An 11,793-nucleotide genomic window follows, 5' to 3' on the forward strand; every position below is an offset into this window, starting at 1 on the left:
CATTATCTCTCAGAAACATAAAGGCAAAAATTCTTTAAAAATATATATTAGCAGGTAAAATCCAAGAATATGCCAAAAAACAAAAACATCACGCTCAAGTGGAGTTTATCTCAGGAATGCAGGGATGATTTCAGATGACAAGTTAAATAAATGCTAGTCACCATATTATTGTAAAGAAGTTTCCTAACTGGCTCACCCACTGCCGCATTTATCCATGTGCATGCTTGCATACATGCCTGCCCGTCCCCAAAACACACACACACGTACACACACACACTTCACAATCTATGTACAGACATTAGAGGGAATAAAAGAGAAGAGAATCACTGAAGTCATGAGTTATTGGCCTGCAATTTCCTCTCACTCCCCAAAGCCAAGTGAGGACTCCAGGAGATTCAATAAGGGGCATCTCATGGAAGAACAATGATGACCTTTTCTGATGAGATTGTGAATATAATGACTTGGTAGAAAAATAAGCATTAATTTTTATAATATCTTTCTGTCTTCCATGAGGCCCTTTGTTTGGTTCGCACCAGTGATAGATGTGGAGAGACAAAGATTTAGAAGTTGGGACAGGATTAGATAATAAAGGGTGGAGCCATTTGAGATGTGAAGGGTGAGAATAAGGGAAGGAATTTAGTAGGAAGAAGATGAAGATGGCAATTTGAAGCTGTGTGGGGAAAGGGCAAAAAAACCCCCCAGAAAACTGTGATGATGGTTGAACAATCAGATTTTAAAGGAAAGACAGGACTAATGAAGCTTATTCATGGATTTGCTCCTCCTCCTTCAGCACCAACTATCCGTGAAACTTACGTTGCTCACTAATGTAGGGAGATCTGAGGAGCTGCTGAGTTCGTGTCACAGACATGTATATACATAGGTATATACAGATATTTTCTTTTCATCAACTTATACAATTCTGAAATTCCAGGATAAAGTCATACAATTTGGCCCCCAATTGTGACCTTTAACAAACATTTATTGAATAAAGGACAACATAACAATGAACCATATTCCCCCTCAAGACCTTATCATAGGTGGGTTCTTATTTGGACATCAGTACAAATACTCTTTAGTGATGCTATAGAAAACAGCTGCATACCCCCTAGGAACTCTCTGGAGTATCACTTATTTAATCATTTTCACAATATTAATCACCGCCTGAAATTACCTCGTTCATGTATTTGGTTACTTGTCCATCGCCTCTCTCCCCTCATTGTCACGTAAACTTTATGGTAGTGGGGACCTGGTATGTCTTTCTCACTGTTCTACTCCTAGTCCCTACAAAAGTGCTTGGTACATAATAGGTGAGCATTAAATATCTGTTGAATAAAGGAAAGAATAAATGAATAGATTCAACAGATATGTTGAAAATATTACACTCTCTATTCAGAGAGGTTCTTAACATGCAAATTAGGACACATGGAGGGGGAAATTATATCTAGAAGGAGGTACTTGAATCAACAAATTGGTATTCCTTCTGGAATTCTAATCAAATTTTTCAGTTTTAGAGCTAGTTTGCATAACAATTATGAAATATAGAATTAATAATCTCAAAAGATAATTACATTCAAATCTATAAAGAATCAACATATTTTAAAAACTAAAAGAAGAAATTAAATTATATCTTGGTTTGAAAGATAGAATCTCAACTAAAGGTTTATGTCTCTTCATTAGTAAGGAAGCAGGTACTACTCTCACTGGTTTTATATCTCACACACTAAAAACAAATAAATAAGTGGAAAGAACTTTTCTAGCTCATCTATTAGTCGTTAACTGAAATCAAAGTCCTCTGGCTTCTGTCCAGAAGCTTCATCAAGATCCTACTTACTGCAACGCCTATAAAAGATCTATAGTGGATGAGTTCAACTCAAAGTCACGGAGAACACTATTTGGTCTCCAGCCATGGTCTCCACCTTAGTATTAACCAAAGCCCCTGAAATAAACACTGAGATTCAGAACCACTTGTAAAGAGCCTTTCAGAAATCTCCTTTGCCCTGCTATGTCTCATTCCACGCCTGTCTGCACCTTAGCCAGCACTGTATCTATTCTAACTGAACGGTTCTTAAAATGATGAAGTAGAACACCAGCTAATCATAAGCTCCTTGACTGTGAATACTTCTGTTTGCAGAGAATTCAAGACTAATTGAGCTGATCAATATTATAGTCTCAACTGCATTACACCTGACAGTAGAATGCTGCTAACTGGTCTATAGAAGCATCATTGTAAGTGCTAAGTAATACGAAGAATATGTCTGTCACAATTATAAGTTGGAACTCACACTGTTCGGGGTGTTATTCGAAGCCACAAGAACTGCAATCTTATACAACTGTAAGTCACGATTTTATTTTAGAACCAGGACTCTGCTTTTTGACTAGCTTTAGAAAGAACATGACACAATGTGAAAATGGACATTTAATAAATACTCCTTTCTGCACCTGCACACAGGGAGCAGGTAATAAATGCTGCTGTCTGACTTGATAATGAGGATGCCTGGCACAGTGGAGAGACAATTAAGGATGTTCTTTGTTTCACAATGAGACAAGCAGTACACGCATGGATTTTTCTCCTTTGTCAGTTTTCCCCAAATAGTTCTGAACAAAAGCAAAATGTGCTCCCGCCATAGCAGAAACTGAAGACACCAACAGAACCTTTCTTGTTGCTCTGAGTTTCATCTTAATAATAGATATTTATATATCACTTAATATTCACAAGGCACTGTTCTAAGTGTTACATATACTTGTTTAATCCTCAAAACCACCCTAATAAATAATAATAATAATAATGTGCTATTATGATTCCTGCTTTTACAGATGAACAAAAAACAGAGGTAAGTATCTTGTCCAAGGTCACTTTCCCATTCCAGTAGCTTTCACTTTTGGCCTCTTACATATAGTGCTGCAGTGAATATTCATGTATATATACACATATACATATGAATATATTCTCTCACTTTCCATTCTTATTTCTTTCAAGGTAATGTGCCTTTAAATAAGAATTCTTCCAACACATTTACTGAAGTTTAGGAGTCTGCAAAATAAAGGGATTCATCCCTGAGAAACTCTATCAGTTGAAAAAAGCTTTTCTTTGAGGTACAAAACTTGTAGGTTTAACAGCAACAAGCCACAGGCCTTGCATTAATTCTGACAAGTGTCACTCTCAATTAAGTAACTACCGATACCCTAGGCACTGCTTCATGCTTCGTTCCTTTTAAACTTTTTTTAAAAAATGAACTTTAAATAGATAATATTCACATCAGCTTTGTGGTGAAAAATCTTCCTAAGTGTATGCAGGGGAAATGATATAGAGATGGATCCTGAGTTGAGGAAGCATATCCATGGCACAGTTAGGGAAGCAATTCAGACTGGATTCCGGAGAAGCAGAGAGCTAAATTCTTTGGACATCTTTTATTTACCCCTATCGGATTGCATCCCATTTTACCTTTTTTTTATGATCTTTTTAAATATTGAGAAACATTATCTTGGAAAATAACTTTATAAGGAGATGACTTTCTGAAATATATACAAAATTTGTGATTCATTGAAAGAGACATTTATTATGTATTTATGGCCACCACTCTACTTTCCTATGTAATTGTTAAATCTGAGTTACATATAAATATATATTTGGCAATTTGAGCCATAGCTTTTATTTTCATTTATGTAAATCAGGAAGGAAACTTTATTTATTTTAATTTTTTTACCGTTTGACCTCTTTCGCCCATCTTGTCCAACCTGCACCCTCTCACCTCTGACAACCACCCATCTGTTCCCTGTATCAAGAAGCTTCTTTTTGGGGCTTCCCTGGTGGCGCAGTGGTTGGGAGTCCGCCTGCCGATGCAGGGGACGTGGGTTCGTGCCCCGGTCTGGGAAGATCCCGCATGCCATGGAGCGGCTGGGCCCGTGAGCCATGGCTGCTGAGCCTGTGTGTCTGGAGCCTGTGCTCCGCAACGGGAGAGGCCACGGCAGTGAGAGGCCCGCGTACCGCAAAAAAAAAAAAAAAAAAGAAGCTTCTTTTTTTGTTTCTTTGTTTAGATTACACAGATAAGAGAATTCATAACGTATTTGTTTTTCTTTTTTTTTTTTCTTTTGCGGTATGCGGGCCTCTCACTGTTGTGGCTTCTCCCGTTGCGGAGCAATGGCTCCGGACGCGCAGGCTCAGCGGCCATGGCTCACAGGCCCAGCCGCTCCGCGGCATGTGGGATCTTCCCAAACCGGGGCATGAACCCGTGTCCCCTGCATCGGCAGGTGGACTATCAACCACTGCGCCACCAGGGAAGCCCCATATCGTCTTGATTACTGTAGCCTTGCAGTATAGTCTGAAGTCCGGGAGCCTGATTCCTCCAGCTCCGTTTTTTTCCCTCAAGACTGCTTTGGCTATTCGGGGTATTTTGTGTCTCCATACAAATTTTAAGATTATTTATTCTAGCTCCGTAAAAACTGTCATTGGTAATTTGATAGGGATTGCATTGAATCTGTAGGTTGCTTTGGGTAGTATAGTCATTTTCACAACATTGATTCTTCCAATCCAAGAACATGGTCTATCTCTCCATCCTTTGGTATCATCTTTACTTTCTTTCATCAGTGTCTTATAGTTTTCTGCATACAGGTCTTTTGTCTCCCTAGGTAGGTTTATTCCTAGGTATTTTATTCTCTTTGTTGCAATGGTAAATGGGAGTGTTTCCTTAATTTCTCTTTCAGATTTTTCATCATTACTATATAGGAATGCAAGAGATTTCTGTGCATTAATTTTGTGTCCTGCAACTTTACCAAATTCATTGATTAGCTCTAGTAGTTTTCTGGTGGCATTTTTAGGATTTTCTATGTATAGTATCATGTCATCTGCAAACAGTGACAGTTTTACTTCTTCTTTTCCAATTTGTATTCATTTTATTTCTTTTATTTCTCTGATTGCCGTGGCTAGAACGTCCAAGACTATGTTGAATAACAGTGGTAAGAGTGGACATCCTTCTCTTCTTCCTCATCTTAGAGGAAATGTTTTCAGTTTTTCACCATTGAGAATGATGTTTGCTATGGGTTTGTTGTATATGGCCTTTATTACGTTCACATAGGTTCCCCCTATGCCCACTTTCTGGAGAGTTTTTATCATAAATAGGTGTTGAATTTTGTCAAAAGCTTTTTCTGCATCTATTGTGATGATCATATGGTTTTTATTCTTCAGTTTGTTAATATGGTGTATCACATTGATTGATTTGCATATACTGAAGAATCCTTGCATCCCTGGGATAAATCCCACTTGATCATGGTGTATGATCCTTTAAATGTGTTGTCGGATTCTGTTTGCTAGTATTTTGTTGAGGATTTTTGCATCTATATTCATCGGTGATATTGGTCTGTAATTTTCTTTTTTGTAGTACCTCTGTCTGGTTTTGGTATCAGGGTGATGGTGGCCTCATAGAATGAGTTTGGGAGTGTTCCTTCCTCTGCAATTTTTGGAAGAGTTTGAGAAGGATGGGTATTAGCTCTCCTCTAAATGTTTGATAGAATTCACCTGTGAAGCCATCTGCTCCTGGACTTTTGTTTGTTGGAAGAGTTTTAATCAGTTTCAATTTCATTACTTGTGATTGGTCTGTTCATATTTTCTATTTCTTCCTGGTTCATTCTTGGAAGGTTATACCTTTCTAAGAATTTGTGCATTTCTTCCAGGTTGTCCATTTTATTGGCATAGAATTGCTTGTAGTAGTCTCAGGATACTTTGTATTTCTGTGGTGTCTGTTGTAACTTCTCCTTTTTCATTTCTGAGTTTATTGATTTGAATCCTCTCCTGCTTTTTCTTGATGAGTCTGGCTAATGGTTTATCAATCTTCTTTATCTTCTCAAAGAACCAGCTTTTAGTTTCATTGATCTTTCCTACTGTTTTCTTTGTTTCTATTTCATTTATATCTGCTCTGACCTTTATGATTTCTTTCCTTCTGCTAACTTTGGGTTTTGTTTGTTTCTTCTTTCTCTAGTTCCTTTAAGTGTAAGGTTAGATTGTTTATTTGAGATTTTTCTTGTTTCTTGCGGTAGGCTTGTATAGCTATAAACTTCCCTCTTAGAACTGCTTTTGCTGCATCCTATAGGTTTTGGATCGGCGTGTTTTCATTGTCATTTGTCTCTAGGTATTTTTTGATTTCCTCTTTGATTTCTTCAGTGATCTCTTTATTTAGTAACGTATTGTTTCACCTCCATGTGTTTGTGTTTTTTACATTTTTTTCACTGTAATTCATTTCTAATCTCATAGTGTTGTGGTCAGAAAAGATGCTTGAGATGATTTCAATATTCTTAAGTTGACTGAGGCTTGATTTGTGACCCAAGATGTGATCTATCCTAGAGAATGTTCCGTGTGCACTTGAGAAGAAAGTGTAATCTGCTGTTTTTGGATGGAATGTCCTATAAAAATCAATTAAATCTATCTGGTCTATTGTGTCATTTAAAGCTTCTGTTTCCTTATTTATTTTCATTTTGGATGATCTGTCCATTGGTGTAAGTGAGGTGTTAAGGTCCCCCACTATTATTGTGTTACTGTCTATTTCCTCTTTTATAACTGTTAACAGTTGCCTTATGTATTGAGGTGCTCCTATGTTGGGTGCATATATATTTATAATTGTTATATCTTCTTCCTGGATTGATTCCTTGATCATTATGTAGTGTCCTTCCTTGTCTCTTGTAACATTCTTTATTTTAAAATCTATTTCTCTAATATGAGTATAGCTACTCCAGCTTTCTTTTGATTTCCATTTGCATGGAATATATTTTTCCATCCCCTCACTTTCAGTCTGTATGTGTCCCTAGGTATGAAGTGGGTCTCTTCTAGACAGCATATATATGGGTCTTGTTTTTATATCCATTCAGCCAGTCTGTATCTTTTGGTTGGAGCATTTAATCCATTCATTTTTAAGGTATTATCAATATGTATGTTCCTATGACCATTTTCTTAATTGCTTTGGGTTTGTTTTTGTAGGTCCTTTTCTTCTCTTGTGTTTCCCACTTAGAGAAGTTCCTTTAGCATTTGGTGTAGAGCTGGTTTGGTGGTGCTGAATTCTCTTAGCTTTTGCTTGTCTGTAAAGCTTTTGATTTCTCCACTGAATCTGAATGAGATCCTTGCCAGGGAGAGTAATCTTGGTTGTAGGTTCTTCCCTTTCATCACTTTAAGTATATCATGCCACTCCCTTCTGGCTTGTAGAGTTTCTGCTGAGAAATCAGCTGTTAACCTTATGGGAGTTCCCCTGTATGTAATTTGTCGTTTTTCCCTTGCTGCTTTCAATAATTTTTGTTTGTCTTTAATTTTTGCCAATTTGATTACTATGTGTCTCGGCATGTTTCTCCTTGGGTTTATCCTGTATGGGACTCACTGTGCCTCCTGGACTTGGGTGGCTATTTCCTTTCCCACGTTAGGGAAGTTTTCAACTATAATCTCTTCAAGTATTTTCTCGGGTCCTTTCTCTCTCTCTTCTCCTTCTGGGACCCCTATAATGTGGATGTTGTTGCATTTAATGTTGTCTCAGAGGTCTCTTAGGCTGTCTCCTTTCTTTTCATTCTTTTTTCTTTATTCTGTTCCACAGCAGTGATTTCCACCATTGTGTCTTCCAGGTCACTTATCCGTTCTTCTGCCTCAGTTATTCTGCTATTGTTTCCTTCTAGTGTAGTTTTCATTTCAGTTATTGTATTGTTCATCTCTGTTTGTTCTTTAATTCTCTAGGTCTTTGTTAAACATTTCTTGCATCTTCTGGATCTTTGCCTCCATTCTTTTTCCAAGGTCCTGGATCATCTTCACTATCATTATTCTGGAAGGCTGCCTATCTCCACTTCATTTAGTTGTTTTTCTGAGGTTTTATTTTATTCCTTCATCTGGTACATAGCCCTCTGCCTTTTCATCTTGTCTGTCTTTCTGTGAATGTGGTTTTTGTTCCACAGGCTGCAGGATTGTAGTTCTTCTTGCTTCCACTGTCTACCTTCTGGTGGATGAGGCTATCTAAGAGGCTTGTGTGAGTTTCCTGATGGGAGGGACTGGTGGTGGGTAGAGATGACTGCTGCTCTGGTGGGCAGAGCTCAGTCTTAATGAAATTATTTTCTTTCAAGAATCCAAACTCTGCTTTAATTAGGATATCAAAGATATCAGACTTACCAAAATTTTAACCTCATGAAAATGCTGGAACTGATGTTCTTTATGTTTCTAAAATAATGAAAAGTCTCCTATAGAGGTAAATAATACTTGCTTAGTTAGGCTGTACATTTCATGCCTAGTGAAAAGATTAAAGTTTCCTTGGTAATTGCCTAATTTGTCAGCTTCTCTTTCTATATTTGCTCTCAAGAGATTAGTGTCAACTTCTGAGAAGGAGTGCAAGCTGCTCTTAGAACCATCTTTTATATCCCACAATCACTGTTGGTAAAATAGGATGATGTCAAGGGATTTTATGACATGTAATTCTTCAACATGCACCATAAATGAAAAGAATAATTTATATTTCATACATCTCTAATAATAGTATGGTAAAATGAAGAAGGAAGATCATATCATTGAAGTTACAAATTATGTATAAGACCCATCCAGAGACAGAACTTTTGTTCAGGATAAGTTTATGGCTAATTAACCCTGTTGTGTGTAGTAATATTTTCATGGTCTTACTGTTCATACATTTTAAATTACGCATAAATTGATTATATATATTTCTAAATAACTATTTTTTAAAACAAAAGCATGAATGCCCCAATATATCTTGCGATAAATATGTAAACTACAATTAGTTTCTTCTTTGCCTTATGGAGAGCTGTTTTTTTCAACTCTAAAACAGAAGTTACTCAAATTATAATGTAATTATAAAAATCAAACAGTTATCTTTTATTTTATTTTAAAATTTCAGCAATTAGTTAGCTATATACATCCAATTTTATCTCCTTTTCTGTCTTAAAATCTGAAATAATATCTTATATATATGCACATTCAAGAATAAATTTTAGGGACTTCCCTGGTGGCAGAGTGGTTAGGAATCTACCTGCCAATGCAGGGGACATGGGTTCAAGCCCTGGTCTGGGAAGATCCCACATGCTGCGGAGCAACTAAGCCTGTGTGCCACAATTACCGAGCCTGTGCTCTAGAGCCCACAAGCCACAACTATTGAAGTCCACGTGCCTAGTGTCCGTGCTCCACAATAAGAAAAGCCACTGCAATGACAAGGCCACACACCGCAACAAAGAGTAGCCCCCGCTTGCTGCAAGTAGAGAAAGCCCACGCACAGCAACGAAGACCCAACGCAGGGCCTCCCTGGTGGCGCAAGTGGTTAAGAGTCCGCCTGCCGATGCAGGGGATACAGGTTCGTGCCCCGGTCTGGGAGGATCCCATATGCCGCGGAGCGGCTGGGCCCGTGAGCCATGGCCGCTGGGCCTGCGCATCCGGAGCCTGTGCTCCGCAACGGGAGAGGCCACAACAGTGAGAGGCCCACATACCGCAAAAAGAAAAAAAAAAAAAAAAAAAAAAAGACCCAACGCAGCCAAAAATAAATTAATAAACAAATTAATTTTTTTAAAAAAGAATAAATTTTAAACTCTTCTCATGTCATTTATTCCTCTAGAATTTAGCATGATAAAACTTTTTTATTAAAAAAGAACTGCAGCGAACTGGGTCCTCTACCCACAGCAACACGGCTTCTCTTCCTCAGCTGAGCGACAGGGGCTTCCCCTCAGCCGCCGCCTCCGCCGGCCGAGCCCCGCCGCGCCTGCGGCCCGCGGCCGCCATGCAGTTTATGTTGCTTTTTAGTCGTCAGGGAAAGCTTCGACTGCAGAAATGATATGCCAGTCTGTATTTTTGCTGTGCTATTGAGGATCAGGACAATGAACTAATTACCCTGGAAATAATTCATCGTTACGTGGAATTACTTGACAAGTATTTTGGCAGTGTGTGTGAACTTGATATCATCTTTAATTTTGAGAAGGCTTATTTTATTTTGGATGAGTTTCTTTTGGGAGGAGAAGTTCAGGAAACATCCAAGAAAAATGTCCTTAAAGCAATTGAGCAGGCTGATCTACTACAGGAGGAAGCTGAAACCCCACGTAGCGTTCTTGAAGAAATTGGACTGACATAACTCTCCTCCCCTGTTGATGACTTCTTGTGGCATTTCACACACTGTAGATGGTCACTGCCTTCATGTCCATGTTAGCTAATGGTGTAAGATGACGTCTTGTCAGTATTACTGTTCTGCTAAGCTGCTTCATTCAGGCCTACACAATCTTTTTTTAAAGGGAATTTTGGTTAATCAAGTGATAATAAGGGACTTAAATACGAATTAGAACGAATGCAGGAAAAGAAAGATATTTTTTCTGGCTATTTTAAAGTTTATAGGTCTGTTTCTCTTGAATAGATTATTATCATTACCTTGATTATGTGTATCTATGAATATGACACAATCAGGCAATATACATTTATTAATTACTGTCTTTGGCAAAAAAGTTAAATTATGTGAAACCTGGTTTTATGAAACCAAAGACTAGTGCATTTTAGTATATGTGCGAATAAAGGGAATTGACATGTCACATATCAAATGAATAAAAATTTCACTCTATGTTGAAACTTTAGAAAAAAAACAAATGTATACCAAAGACCCTTATTAGAAACTAAACACCTTAAAACAAAGGGAATACACAAAAGACTAAGGGAATGATGCTGTTTTACACTAAAAATTATTTCTTAGGCATTCCAGACCTGGGACGAGGAACAGAGATCAGCTGTTTCATAATAGTAAGCACGTTATTTTTAAGGCCAAGGAACACTTGACTCCTGAGATAAGTTTCTTGTTGTCATAGTCATTTAGTCACTTAGTTGTATTCTTTTTGATGCCCCCAAAATAAAATGGAAATGTTGACTTACCAGGGATTCTTAATAACAGTATGTTACGGAAAATGTTTTACTCCCTTCACAAAGTGTTGCATAAGTCATTGTTTAAAGCACGAATATTCCTTCCAGGGTGCTCGTTACAGCCAAATTTATTTTACTCCCTTATTGCTTCCCTCCACTTAGAAGTGCAGCAAACTTTAGGGCAGCTTCCTTCCCTTCTGTGGCACTGCCTAGTTATTGGAAGTCATAAATATAAAAACAGATACCACCTCTCATATGAAAGTGTGAGTTGAATGAGGTAAAATGGCACTAGCGGGCTCTATATTTTTTAAGGATATATAGTTGTTTCAATGTCACTTTTATACATCTATGTATGTAAACATGTCTTCACAGTTTACACTTTCATTTGTATCTGCTGGGCTGGATTAAGCTTTGTTGTGCTTGTGACCAATATTCAGGCCACATGAGCACATCTTATCACATCGCCAATTAGTTGTAATAAATGTCCAATGTACACCACTGTTGTGTGTTTTTATCTGTCTCTTTCCAAAAGTTTGTCAAATTATGAAGAACTGCTGAAGGAAGAATTTAAAGAAAAAATTTTTTGAGTAAAATGTTGAAAATTCACCCACATTTGAATGTGGTGCTGGTTAAAAGCACACACAAGATAAATGGCGGAAGATTTAAGGAGTCTTCGTGTACTTCAAGCTCATTAAAAAATAATGTGGAGTCCATGCTACTGAGAGCTTATCTACACATTTATTTTCAATCAATAAATACTGCTTTTAAAACCTTGAAAAAAAAAAAAAAAAAAAGAACTGCATAATTCTCCACTCTTGAAATGTACTCTTGAATCAACATTAGTTGTCTTGAAGTATATTCAAGTCCTTAAACAAGCGTGACTGAGTCTGTGTCAGGGGCTGTGGAGTTTCATTTGCTTTTATTATAAAGTAGGTAGTATA

At 37.5% G+C, this 11,793-nt stretch overlaps 1 pseudogene; it reads left to right on the plus strand.

Annotated features, from left to right (window-relative positions):
* The window catches only part of LOC132481172 (AP-1 complex subunit sigma-2-like), a 29,396-nt pseudogene extending 18,204 nt beyond the window's left edge, over nt 1-11,192 (plus strand).
* Nucleotides 11,193-11,793: the final 601 nt, after the last annotated feature.

This window comes from Mesoplodon densirostris, chromosome 20 (assembly GCF_025265405.1).
Source record: "Mesoplodon densirostris isolate mMesDen1 chromosome 20, mMesDen1 primary haplotype, whole genome shotgun sequence".
Taxonomy (NCBI): domain Eukaryota; kingdom Metazoa; phylum Chordata; class Mammalia; order Artiodactyla; family Ziphiidae; genus Mesoplodon; species Mesoplodon densirostris.